Here is a 12927-nt window from a genome sequence, read left to right as displayed (position 1 = left end):
TATAACTATTGTTCTTTACATTTTTTCAATGATGGGCCTCTCTACTGCATGATATGCAACTTATAACTTCGTTTTCTGTGAAGAATCACAATTGTTATATAAAAACAAGTACAATTTGCACTCATATATTATCTTTTTCTGGATTTTACATAGATATGGTCTGCAGATCTGGCTGCTGTGGAACAAGTCATAGTTTCCAACACTGATATATCTAGAAGTACTGTATGAAGTGTCTTACAAGTTGAAGGCCAGCTGCAGCAAAAAGAGCAGATGGTCATCTGACCCAGCAGATGCTGCTAGTGGATGTGGAGTTACCAATCAGTTTGCTCCAAATGAGTATTTCTAATACAGTCATAGCAGTCTACGAGAAAACAGTGGTGGTACTCATTTGATGAAAAAGAGGGAATGAAGCAGTGTACTTTACATGATCCATATGAAAGTATTTTCTCCGAGAATAGATTGCATGTATAATGGCAAAACTTTTCATGTTAAGTGTGGCTTGATGGCTCGGTAAATAACAACCAGATTACAAATCCAGAGACCCGAGAGTTTTTTCCTGTCACCACTTCTTCCAACTCTGGTGTTAATTTGTTAACTTGAAAAATACTCAATTGCACTGTAGTACAGAGGTCATTCTAAATAGTAGTTTCCCCTACAGCTGGATAGATAAATCAATTAGGTCAGAAGAAAGCACCGTCTCCACACCTGCAATGGGTGTTTCACTAGGAAAATCAGTCACAGTACAAGGAACACCAATAATTTTCATGTAGATTTTGCCTCCTAATCTAAGGTTCAGAATAGGATCATGGGCTCCTGTTCAATATAAAGCATGAAATTTGGAATTCTTACCAACTGAAAAGAAAATTAAAATCTTATCTTATTAGCTGCTCTTTCTACGTATTATAAGAACATCTATATTCACAGACTGAAAAGTTCTGGTAGCTAGATGGCAAGTAAAAGTGTGTTTATAGAGCTGCATAACAAGTAAGACATTAATTAGTACTCAGTATTTACCGACATAGGTACATATTTTATATGAAAAATGTCATTGTAGTCAAGTAAATATTATGGTACTAATAGCATGTAAATATTGGCTATCTACTTTAACTGAAGAGGCAGTGCCTTTTTTTCCCCAAAAGTAGAAACTTTCTTTTTAGTTTAATAGAGTAAATTTAGATATTATAAGTGTGAACAGAATTAACCGTTTCGTGACCAGTGGGAAGTACAGTTCTTTCATTTTTGTTTTTGCTGTTAAGTCCAATAGTAATCAGTGTTCTCACTTCTAACTTGTGCTGCCATCTTTTTGTAGTGTATTAACTGTGAATTTGTCAAACTGGTGTGTAGAAGCTGCTGTTCATTTATATTGTTAGTCAATCAACGTATCAGCACTGTTTCAGAGTGAAACAGAGCAATTATTTTAATGGCAAGAGCTTTTTTTACTTTTTCTTTCTTTCTTTAAACTCTGTGCTATTCTTTTGTGTGTGGAATGAACTGCATTATATTTATCTACTTTTACATTTACCAACGAAACATACAGTGTCTGTATAAGCTAACTTTCAATGAAAATCACAGATATGTTGCAGGATAAGGTAATGGGAACTATTTGTCATTTTATGGACTATAAGACTCACTTTTTCTTTAAAAACTTGCCTCCAAAATTCATGTTGTCTTATGCTCAAAATTAAAATAAAAATGTTCAGTGCTTGATTTAAAATTCCCGTCAGTCTTAAAAATGGCCTTATATTCGATGCTGCAGGAAACCTATCTCTATCAGGCAACAATGGATTCAACTGGCAGCAGGAGTGCTCCAATGCGGCAAGCATGAGCAGCAAGGATTCACAAGCTTGCTAACACTGTCTCCCTCCCGCCCTGCCATCACAAAACCCAGTACACTGTCTAACCTACGATCCATCACTGCAGTCTACAGTGCCAGTGAACTGTAATTAAAAGTGATTTTTGGTATAGGTAAAAGCACAATATTTTTGTTAGTAGCTATTTCCATAACAGAAAAAAAAATAAAAATAAAAAGCATTCATATGATGTGAGCTACAAATTAAAAGTAATAGCATAAACAGAAGAACATGGAAACGGCAGCTGAGTGGAATTTCAGCCTTGCACGTACATAAAAAACCATTCGCAATTGACTGGCTATTAAAGAGGAATGGAAAATAATGAGGAAGACTAAATGTGCAAATAGAAGATTGAATGCAAAATGGCCAAAACTAGATGATGATGATGTATTGAAATGGAGTCAAGGACACCTTCAAAAAGCCACTGGAATTAATACAAAAATGTTTCAAATAGATGCTCATAATGTAGCGCTACAGTGGAACTTTAGAGACTTTAAGCATGAAGTTGGTTAGTGCTACAGGTTTATGAAGTTTCATGGATATAGCATGTGAACCAAAACAAAAATCTCGGGAAGTGCCACAAGATTAGGAAGAGAAAATATTATCTTTCTATCACTTTGTTATTCAACACTGATAGAAAACCAGTGTGGAACTAAGCCAAATAGCGAATATGGATGAAACTGCTCTGACATTTAATGTGCCAAGTAACAGAACCGTTTCCATGGAAGGTGCTAAAACTGTAACTATAAAAACAAGCGAACATGAGAAAATGGACAGAACTGTTCATAACGTGTAGGCTCTCACGGTCAGCATCTTCATTAGTTAAAACTTCCGGGCTGAGAGGCTGTGGTCGATCTGTGGAACTACTACTTCCTAACATTTCATTGCCAACTGTGGGCAATATCTTCCGACATGAGTCAACGACTGGCTGCAGGCCATGGAGGTCCAGATTATATAGAGAGCATAGTGGGCACCACCATACATCACATGGGGCCGACTGTACATCTCTCTCTGACTAACGTCATTATTCTCGATTGAAGGTAATTGATTGTCACATCATTGGTGCAGAGGTGACAGCCTTAACTTATCTATAAGCCTTCCTCTTTTCTATTAAAATTAGTGTGGTGTTTCTGAATTTATCTGAATTTATGTTCTGACTAGCACGCTCATCTCATTAAATTTTATTTCACGATCACCGTATTTAAAACCTGTTCCGCTACAGCTAATTTGTCGGGATGTCACAGTTGACAGTGCCTTTTTTGTTCGGTTAAGCACGTATTGGCACTTCTTTTCGTTGTTCCAATATAAACCTTCCCACAGCTACACAAATTTTACACACTCCAGGAGTTGCTAAGAGGTGTTGTGCGTCTTTCACTGATCTTGAACACTCACTCACCTTCTTGGTGGGTCTAAAGAGTGTATCAACTTGAAACTTGGCCAGAATTTTCCCAATACGGTCCGTAACATTGAGAATAAATGTAACAAAAACTTTTCCAGCTGACAGTTGTTGTTGCTGAATGTTGTCAGACACTTTTCTTCTGGGACGAAGTGCTCGATTTATCTCTTTGTCAGATTACCATTTTTCTTAAAAGCCATTCACAAATGATTAAGTTCATCTTGCAAATAAAATGGCTCACAGATCTTATTAGCTCTGCCCACGAATGTTTTAATGACACCTCTCTTCTGCCTGGGATGATGGTTCAACTCCTTATGGAGATAATGGTTGGTATGTGTATCTTTTCCATACACTTTATACCCTATAGAAAAGATACACAAGCTGACCATTACCTCCATAAGGTTTCGAACCATCTTCCCAGGCAGAAGAGAAGTGTCATTAAAACAATGGTGGACAAAGCTAATAAGATCTGTGAGCCAGTTTATTTGCAATATAAACTAAATCATTTGCGAATGGCTTTTAAAAAAATGGATATGGTGTCAACGAGATAAATCAAGCACTTCATCCCAGAAGAAAAGTGTCTGACAACATTCAGTAACAACTGGCAGCTGGAAAAGTTTTTCTTACATTTATTCACAATGTTACAGACTGTATTGGGAAAGTTTTGGTCAAGTTTCAAGTTGAAACAATCTTTAGACCCACCAAGAAGGTTAGTGAGTGTTTAAGATTGGCAAAAGACGCACAGCACCCCTTTGCAACTCCTGGGGGTGTATAAAATTCATGCAGCTGTGGGAAGGTTTATATTGGAACAACGAAAAGAAGTATCAATACCTACTTAATCCAACACAAAAGGAACTGTTGACGGGGACACACCGACAAATCAGCTGTAGCAGAATATGTTTTTAAAGATGGTGATCACAAAATAAGATTTAATGAGAAGAGCATGCTAGCCACAACATCGCATTATTATGAGCACATATGTATAGGGAAGCTATAAAGACTCAGAAACATTACAATAATTTTAACAGAAAAGGGGAAGGCTTAAAGTTAGACAAGATATGGCAGTCGACTTTGCACCAATGATGTGCCAATCAATTATCTTCAATCGAGAATAATGACATTAGTCAGAGAGAGATGTACAGTCGGCCCCAAGTGATGTATGGTGGTGCCCTCTATGCGCCCTATACAATTGGGACCTCCATGGCCTGGCAGCCAGTCACTGACTCACCTCGGAAGATGTTGCCTGCAGTTGGCAATGAAATGTCAGGAAGAAGATGTTTTGCAGATCGACCACAGCCTCTCAGCCCAGAAGTTTTAACTAATGGCACAAAACTGTTGTCATTTCATCATGTGCTGACAATACCAAACTTAATCCAATGATAATTTTCAAGTGCGAAACAATGCCAAAATCTTTGGAAACACTGCCAGGTGTTGGTGTTTACTTACATGACAACAGTTGGATGGATGAGGCTGCAATGAAATTATGAATTAACAGAGAGTGAGAGAGAAGGAAAGGTGCTTTATTGGAAGAGAGTTCTCTTTTTGTACTAGATCAGTTTAATAGACATTTGAAAAATTTTGTGAAAAAGAAATTGAAACAAGGAAATACAGGGTGATTCAAAAAGAATACCACAACTTTAAAAATGTGTATTTAATGAAAGAAACATAATATAACCTTCTGTTATACATCATTACAAAGAGTATTTAAAAAGGTTTTTTTTTCACTCAAAAACAAGTTCAGAGATGTTCAATATGGCCCCCTCCAGACACACGAGCAATATCAACCCGATACTCCAACTCGTTCCACACTCTCTGTAGCATATCAGGCGTAACAGTTTGGATAGCTGCTGTTATTTCTCGTTTCAAATCATCAATGGTGGCTGGGAGAGGTGGCCAAAACACCATATCCTTAACATACCCCCATAAGAAAAAATCGCAGGGGATAAGATCAGGGCTTCTTGGAGGCCAGTGATGAAGTGCTCTGTCACGGGCTGCCTGGCGGCCGATCCATCGCCTCGGGTAGTTGACGTTCAGGTAGTTACGGACAGATAAGTGCCAATGTGGTGGCGCTCCATCCTGCTGAAATATGAATTGTTGTGCTTCTTGTTCAAGCTGAGGGAACAGCCAATTCTCTAACATCTCCAGATACTGCAGTCCAGTTACAGTAGCACCTTCGAAGAAAAAGGGACCAAAAACTTTATTGGCTGAAATGGCGAACAAATGTACAACTAAATGAAACTTTATAGCTCCCTTAATTCGCCGACAGATAGTGCTTAGCTCTGCCTTTTGTCATTGCAGAATTTTAAATTCCTAAAGTTGTGGTATTCTTTTTGAATCACCCTGTACAGAGCTTTCTGTTGTTCCAGGAGGACTTATTTCACAATTGCAATCCCCTGATGTCATGATAAATAACCCACTTAAAGTGTGCATAAGAGAAGAATGGAACAAATGAATGATGGATGAAACCCAAAATGAATTCAAATAAAATGGAGCTTTAAAATAATCTACAAATAAACACATGAATCAGAGGATAAAACAGTCATAGTATAAAGTGAGAAGAGGCTTTTGTTAAAACTTTCAAGAAAAGCGGCTTAAGTAACATTCTTGATGAGTTAAGACCACCTTACACATGAAGAGGAGAATGATGATGACACAGAGGAAGAAGAAAATTCAGATGATTTTCAGGCTTTTTAATGGTCAGTTCAGTTATATAAACTGAATTTTTTTTAACATCTAGCTTTGCATTATAATAACAACAATAATAAAAGTGAGTGTGTGTGTGTGTGTGTGTGTGTGTGTGTGTGTGTGTGTGTGTGTGTGTGTGTGTGTTTTTTTTCCTCCCCCTCAGCAAAGGCCTTGGTGGATGGTGGCTGAGAGTTCATTTTGTGACAGTCTTTTCAACATCTACATCTATGTCTACACAGATACTCTGAAAATCACAAGTAAGTGCCTGGCAGAGAGTTCATCAAACCACCTTCGCAATAATTCTCTGTTGTTCCAGTCTCAAACAGCGCGTGGAAAAAACAAACACCTCTATCTTTCCATGCAAGCTCTGATTTCCCTTATTTTATTATAATGATCGTTTCTACCTATGTAGGTCAGCATGAACAAAATATTTTCACATTCAGAAGAGAAAGTTGGTGATTGAAATTTAGTGAGAAGATTCTGCTGCAGCGAAAAAAGTCTGTTTTAATGGTGTACACCCCAAATCCTGTATAATGCTTGTGACACTCCCTATCCTATTTTGCACTAATACAAAACATGCTACTGTTCTTTGAACTTTCTCTCTATGTAATCCATTAACCATATCTGGTAAGGATCATAGACCGCACAGCAGTACTCCAAAAGAGGACAGGTAAGTGTGGTATAGTCAGCCTCTTTAGTAGATCTTTCACGTGTTCTGCCAATAAAACAATCTTTGGCTTGCCTTCCCCACAACATTTTCTGTGTGTTCTTTTCAATTTAAATAATTTGTACCTGTAATTCCTAGGTATTTAGTTGAATTTATGGCCTTTAGCTTTGTCCGATTTATCGTGTAACCACAGTTTAATAGATTCTTTTTAGCACTCATGTGGATGTCCTTGCACTTTTTTTCATTTAGGGTCAATTGCCAATTTTTGAACCATTCAGATAGATTTTCTAAGTCATTTTGCAATTTGTTTTGATCTTCTGATGAGTTTTCTAGACAATAAATGACAGGACTGTCTGCAAACAACTTAAAGACGGCTCCTCAGATTGTCTCCTAAATTGTTTATGTAGGTAAGGAACAGCAGACAGACCATAACAAAGCCTTGGGGAACACCAGAATTCACTTCTGTTTTACTTGATGACTTTCCGTCAGTAACTGCAAACTGTGACTTCTCTGGCAGGAAATCACAAATCCAGTCACATAACAGACGATATTCCATAAGCACACAATTCCACTACAAGCCACTTGTGTAGTATAGTGTCAAAATGCTTTTGGAAATCTAGAATACGGAATCAATTAGAAATTCCTTGTCAATAGCTTGCAACACTTCGTTTGTGTGAAGAAATAGTTGTGTTTCACAAGAATGACGTTTTATAAATCTGTGGTGACTGTGACAATAGACTGTTCTTTTCAAGGTAATTCATAATGTTGGAACACTCTATATGTTCCAAAATCCTGCTGCTTATCAATGTTAATGATATGGGCCTGCAATTTCGTGGATTACTCCTACTACCTTTCTTGATATTTGTGTGACCTGTGCAACTTTACAATCTTTGGGTACAGATCTTTCGTTGATAGAACAGTTGTATATGATTGTTAAGTATGGAGCTAATGCATCAGCAACTCCAAAAGGAACCTAATTGGTATACAGTCTGGATCAGAAGACTTGCTTTTATTACATGATTAAAGCTGCTTCACTACTTCGAGGATATACACTTCTAAGTTACTCATGTTGGCAGCTGTTCTTGATTCAAATCCTGAAATACTTACTTCATATTCTCTGAAGAAGGAATTTGAAAGCCTGTATTTAGTAACTCTGCTTTCGCAGCATTGTTGTTGATAGTATTTCCATTGCTATTGCCCAGAGAAGACACTGACTTTATTTTGCCTCTAGTATACTGTACGTAGAACCAGTATCTCTGTGGATTTTCTGCCAGGTTTTGAGATAAGTTTCATTGTGCAAACGATTATAAGCATCTCGCATTGAGGCCCATGGAAAATTTCAAACTTCTGTAAAAAAATCATCAATCTTAGAGATTTTGCATTTGTTTAAATTTGGCATGCTTTTTTTCATTGTTTCTGCAACAGTGTTCTGGCCTGTTTTGTGTACCACGGTGGGTCAGCTCCATCATTTGTTGATTTATTTGTTATAAATATCTCAATTGCTGTCAATACTACAGGGTGATTCAAAAAGAATACCACAACTTTAGGAATTTAAAACTCTGCAACGACAAAAGGCAGAGCTAAGCACTATCTGTCGGCGAATTAAGGGAGCTATAAAGTTTCATTTAGTTGTACATTTGTTCGCTTGAGGTGCTGTTGACTAGGCGTCAGCGTCAGTTGATGCTAAGATGGCGACCGCTCAACAGAAAGCTTTTTGTGTTATTGAGTACGGCAGAAGTGAATCGACGACAGTTGTTCAGCGTGCATTTCGAACGAAGTATGGTGTTAAACCTCCTGATAGGTGGTGTAAACGTTGGTATAAACAGTTTACAGAGAATGGGTGTTTGTGCAAAGGGAAAAGTTCTGGACGGCCGAGAACGAGTGATGAAAATGAAGCACGCATCCAGCAAGCATTTGTTCGCAGCCCAGGAAAATCGACTCGCAGAGCTAGCAGAGAGCTGCAAATTCCACAATCAACTGTATGGAGAGTCCACATTGGCACTTATCTGTCCGTAACTACCTGAACGTCAACTACCCGAGGCGATAGATCGGCCGCCAGGCAGCCCGTGACAGAGCACTTCATCACTGGCCTCCTAGAAGCCCTCATCTTACCCCCTGCGATTTTTTCTTATGGGGGTATGTTAAGGATATGGTGTTTCGGCCACCTCTCCCAGCCACCATTGATGATTTGAAACGAGAAATAACAGCAGCTATCCAAACTGTTACATCTGATATGCTACAGAGAGTGTGGAACGAGTTGGAGTATCGGGTTGATATTGCTCGAGTGTCTGTAGGGGGCCATATTGAACATCTCTGAAATTGTTTTTGAGTGAAAAAAAAACCTTTTTAAATACTCTTTGTAATGATGTATAACAGAAGGTTATATTATGTTTCTTTCATTAAATACACATTTTTAAAGTTGTGGTATTCTTTTTGAATCACCCTGTATTTCTTTGAATTCTAGCCACATCTGGTCTATATTTACATTGTTATTTTGGAAGGAGTAGAGATTGTGTCTCAGGAAGGTGTCAAGTGAATTTTTATCTGCTTTTTAGAACAGGTATATTTTTCGTTTATTTTTGAAGGATTTGGGGTTACAATATTCAATCTCGCTACGACAACCCTGTGTTCACTAATCCCTGTATCCATTTTAATGCTTGTTATTAGCTCAGGTTTATTTGCTGCTAAGAAGTCAAGTGTGTTTTCACAAACATTTACTGTCCGCATGGGCTCATGAACTAACTGCTCAAAATAATTCTCAGAGAATGCATTTAGCACAATTTTGGATGCTGATTTATGCGTACCTCTGGGTTTAAACATGTATTCTCAATGACACATTGAGGGTAAATTAAAGTCACCAGGCTAAATGTCTGAAACTAAACTCAAGTTTTCCTTGAATCTCTCATCAATTGTATCATCTGTGTTGGGAGGTCGGTAAGAGATCCAGTTATTATTTTATTCCAGTTGGCAAGAATGACCTCTGCCCATACTAACTCAGAAGAACTATCAGCTTCAATTCTGCTACAAGATAAACTACTACTAACAGCAACAAACGCGCCACCGCTGACAGTGTTTACCTATGCTTTCCGAACACAGTAAGGTTCTTAACAAAAACTTCAGCTGAACTTATCTGCAGCTTTAACCTGCTTTCAGTGCCTGTAACGATTTGAGCATCAGTGCTTTCTATTAGAGCTTGGAGCTCTGGTACTTTCCCAACACAGCTACAACAGTTTACAGCTGTTATGCTGATGGTTCCTGTATGTTCTTCCAAAGTTCAACCTGCACCCTTTGAGACTGAAGCTCTTTTTGCATTTCCCCGAGACCCTCTAGCCTAAAAAACCACCCAGTCCACACCACACAGCCCCTGCTGTCCCATTGAGCTCTGTGTGGTGCAAAGTGTGCAGCTATGGAATGAATGTGGTGTCCAATATATATATCTCACTGTTTGGAATGACTAGACTGACGCAAGAAAAATTTCTCAGAATTTTGCACTCCTTATCAGAAGATGTAGAAGGTTCAGGTTTTGACACTGACTCCACTTCTGATAAAGACATCAATTCACCGGGCACACTTGACAGACCTGAATGAAATTAATGATAACATTATGGTACCAGATAATGACGATTTTGATCCAACAATAGCACATGGAGAAATGGGAATCATGTCTCTTTGTTATCCAAGTGTATTGAACTTGATCCTGGAAAGAGCTATTTCCACATTTTCTCCTACTGTTAACACATGGAGTGAGAATATTTCTTATATTGAAAAATCTTCCAGTAAAATTAGAAGAAAGTACAGAAAATGTGGTGAATCTCTGTAAGTCTGATAATGTAATAATATATTTCCAATCTTTATTTATAAAAGATCTGTTGCTATACATTTGCAAATCATGCGAACTTATATGTGAAACAGGAAAGGTGCGTGGTGAGGTCAAGAAAGAAAACAAGTAAGGTAACTTCCAACTGGCAGGACATCACCATTGCTGAGGTAAAAACTTTTATGGGAATGCTTATTTTGATGGGTATACACTAGTTTCAACTCAAATTATTGGAGTATTGATCCTATCCACTGTGTACCTGTTATCTCCTCAGTGATGACAAAGCATCAATACAAAAACTTGTTGAGAATCTGCATTGCAATGACAGCAGCACATGTCAAAACAGTACAACTGGGATATGATATGTTGCACAAATCCAACCTGTCATAGGTGCTCTGTCAAAGAAACTGTATGAAGGGTACAAACCACCACGTTTTGGCAGCTGACAAATGTAAAGTGGCCTTCAAGGGATGTTCAACACTAAAACAATATATGCCAAAGAAACCAGTCTAATATGGCTATAAAGTGTAGTGTCTAGCTGACGCACAGAATAGGTACACTATAAACTTACACACCTACACTGGAAAAAAAAGAAAGATGATGGGTCTGAATTTTCACTGATTAAAGATTACATGCTTACACTAATAAATTTAATGGTCGGAAGCAAAAGTTTGCTAGTATTTGCTCATAATTTTACAACATATCAAATAATGGAAGAGCTACAGTCTCATTGGCCTTTAAGGCTATGAAACTATTGTTCAAACAGGAAGGATTTGCCAGACACACTGAAAAAAATTAGAAAGTTAGTAGAGGAGAATCTGAATTTGCAGTTGGGTCACGCGCTACAGCAGTCAAGTGGCACGATAGTCAACCTCTGCGTATATTATCAAATAACAACATCCCAAAAACATCGATGCTTTGCGAATGAATAGGAGGAGGAGATTAGTGTTTAACGTCCCGTCGACAACGAGGTCATTAGAGACGGAGCGCAAGCTCGGGTGAGGGAAGGATGTGGAAGGAAATCGGCAGTGCCCTTTCAAAGGAACCACCCCGGCATTTGCCTGAAGCGATTTAGGGAAATCACGGAAAACCTAAATCAGGATGGCCGGCGAATGAATAAAGATGGTAGCAGCAGTGAAGTATTCTGCTACTTTGACTGTGGCAGAGTTTAACAAAATAATGGGAGGAATTGATAGATTTGATCAGCTGTGGGGATTGTACACTGTAGGTCATCATCCACTGAAGTGGTGACAGAAACTGTTTTTCTTTCTAATAGATTTGTCAGTTGTTAATTCCTACATGAGGCCTTTATGGAAGCTTGAGAAGACAGAAGCAGACTGTCTTAACTTTTTGATAGCTCATCTCTGGCTTCTCAAGTCTTAAGGACGACAGTAGATTTCCAAACACTGATAAAGATGTGTGTCTGGAGTTCCAGATGAAGTTTGTCTGCAGAAGTTGGAACCCACTTGCCCAAGAAAGGTGACACGAACAGAGGATGCAGCAGAAAGAACAAAGAAAAAGAATGAATATGTGCAGCAGCTATCATGTGCCATTATGTATAAACCATGCTTCCATGGTACATCACCTTAGTCACCTCAAAGGACTACAGAAATTAGTACATGTGGAAGTAATATTAAAGTTGTTTTTTGTCCTTAAAAATAAGCAACAACTTTTTTTGAAATTCCTGAGTGGAGTTACTCCACAGTTGAGTGGAAACAATGGTCCCCACTAATTTTTTCCTACCTTTGGGCTAGTATGCCACTTTCAAGATTTAAACTACTTTTTATGAGTGGTTTATTAGCCTAATAAAGTGCTCATAAGAAGTTCTGAAAATAATTTAGTCATGAAAGAGTTAAGCATTATTGTGGAAATTTATTGTTAATGCAGTATATAGATTAAGCTATGATTTTGCTGACTTTTGTTAAAGCTTACCTAGTTATCCCACAACCCTGTAGGTTCCCTTCTTTAATGGGATCTACAGAACATAAAGAATGAATGAAATCCATTTATAAACAAAATGAATGTCCTCACCTAAATCAGTATATGTGTACTGGGATTCCAACCTAACCCCCATATGAACAGAATACAAACAGTAAATACCAATTTGACAAAGTGACATTTTACCTTAATTATGCTGTAATTAGTAGGAAAGAATCTACACATCTTGTGTTAGACATATATATGTTGTCTAACAACTGCAGCATAAACAAGGAAAATGTCACTTATTTTATACTAGTGGTGCACCTTAGTTACAAGATGAATAGTCATTTCAGCTTTTTGTAAGGAAACACTTTCACTAAACAGAATTAGAGTACATTATATACACTGAAGCTCCAAAGAAACTGGTATAGGCATGCATATTCAAATAGAGAGATATATAAACATGCTGAATACAGCATCGCAGTCAGCAACGCCTATATAAAACGACAAGTGTCTGGCACAGTTGTTAGATTGGTTACTGCTGCTACAATGGCAGGTTATCAAGATTAAATTAAGTTCGAATGTCGTGTCG

At 37.9% G+C, this 12927-nt stretch overlaps 1 protein-coding gene across 2 annotated transcripts in view; it reads right to left on the bottom strand.

Annotated features, from left to right (window-relative positions):
* Positions 1–12927, bottom strand: part of LOC124804953 (phosphatidylinositol 4-phosphate 3-kinase C2 domain-containing subunit alpha) — a 248117-nt gene that overhangs the window by 190250 nt on the left and 44940 nt on the right. The gene's annotated exons all lie outside the window — the stretch shown is intronic.

Source organism: Schistocerca piceifrons, chromosome 7, assembly GCF_021461385.2.
Source record: "Schistocerca piceifrons isolate TAMUIC-IGC-003096 chromosome 7, iqSchPice1.1, whole genome shotgun sequence".
Lineage (NCBI taxonomy): Eukaryota > Metazoa > Arthropoda > Insecta > Orthoptera > Acrididae > Schistocerca > Schistocerca piceifrons.
The sequence above is the reverse complement of the archived record's forward strand: the minus strand, read 5'-3'. Positions and strand labels throughout refer to the sequence as shown.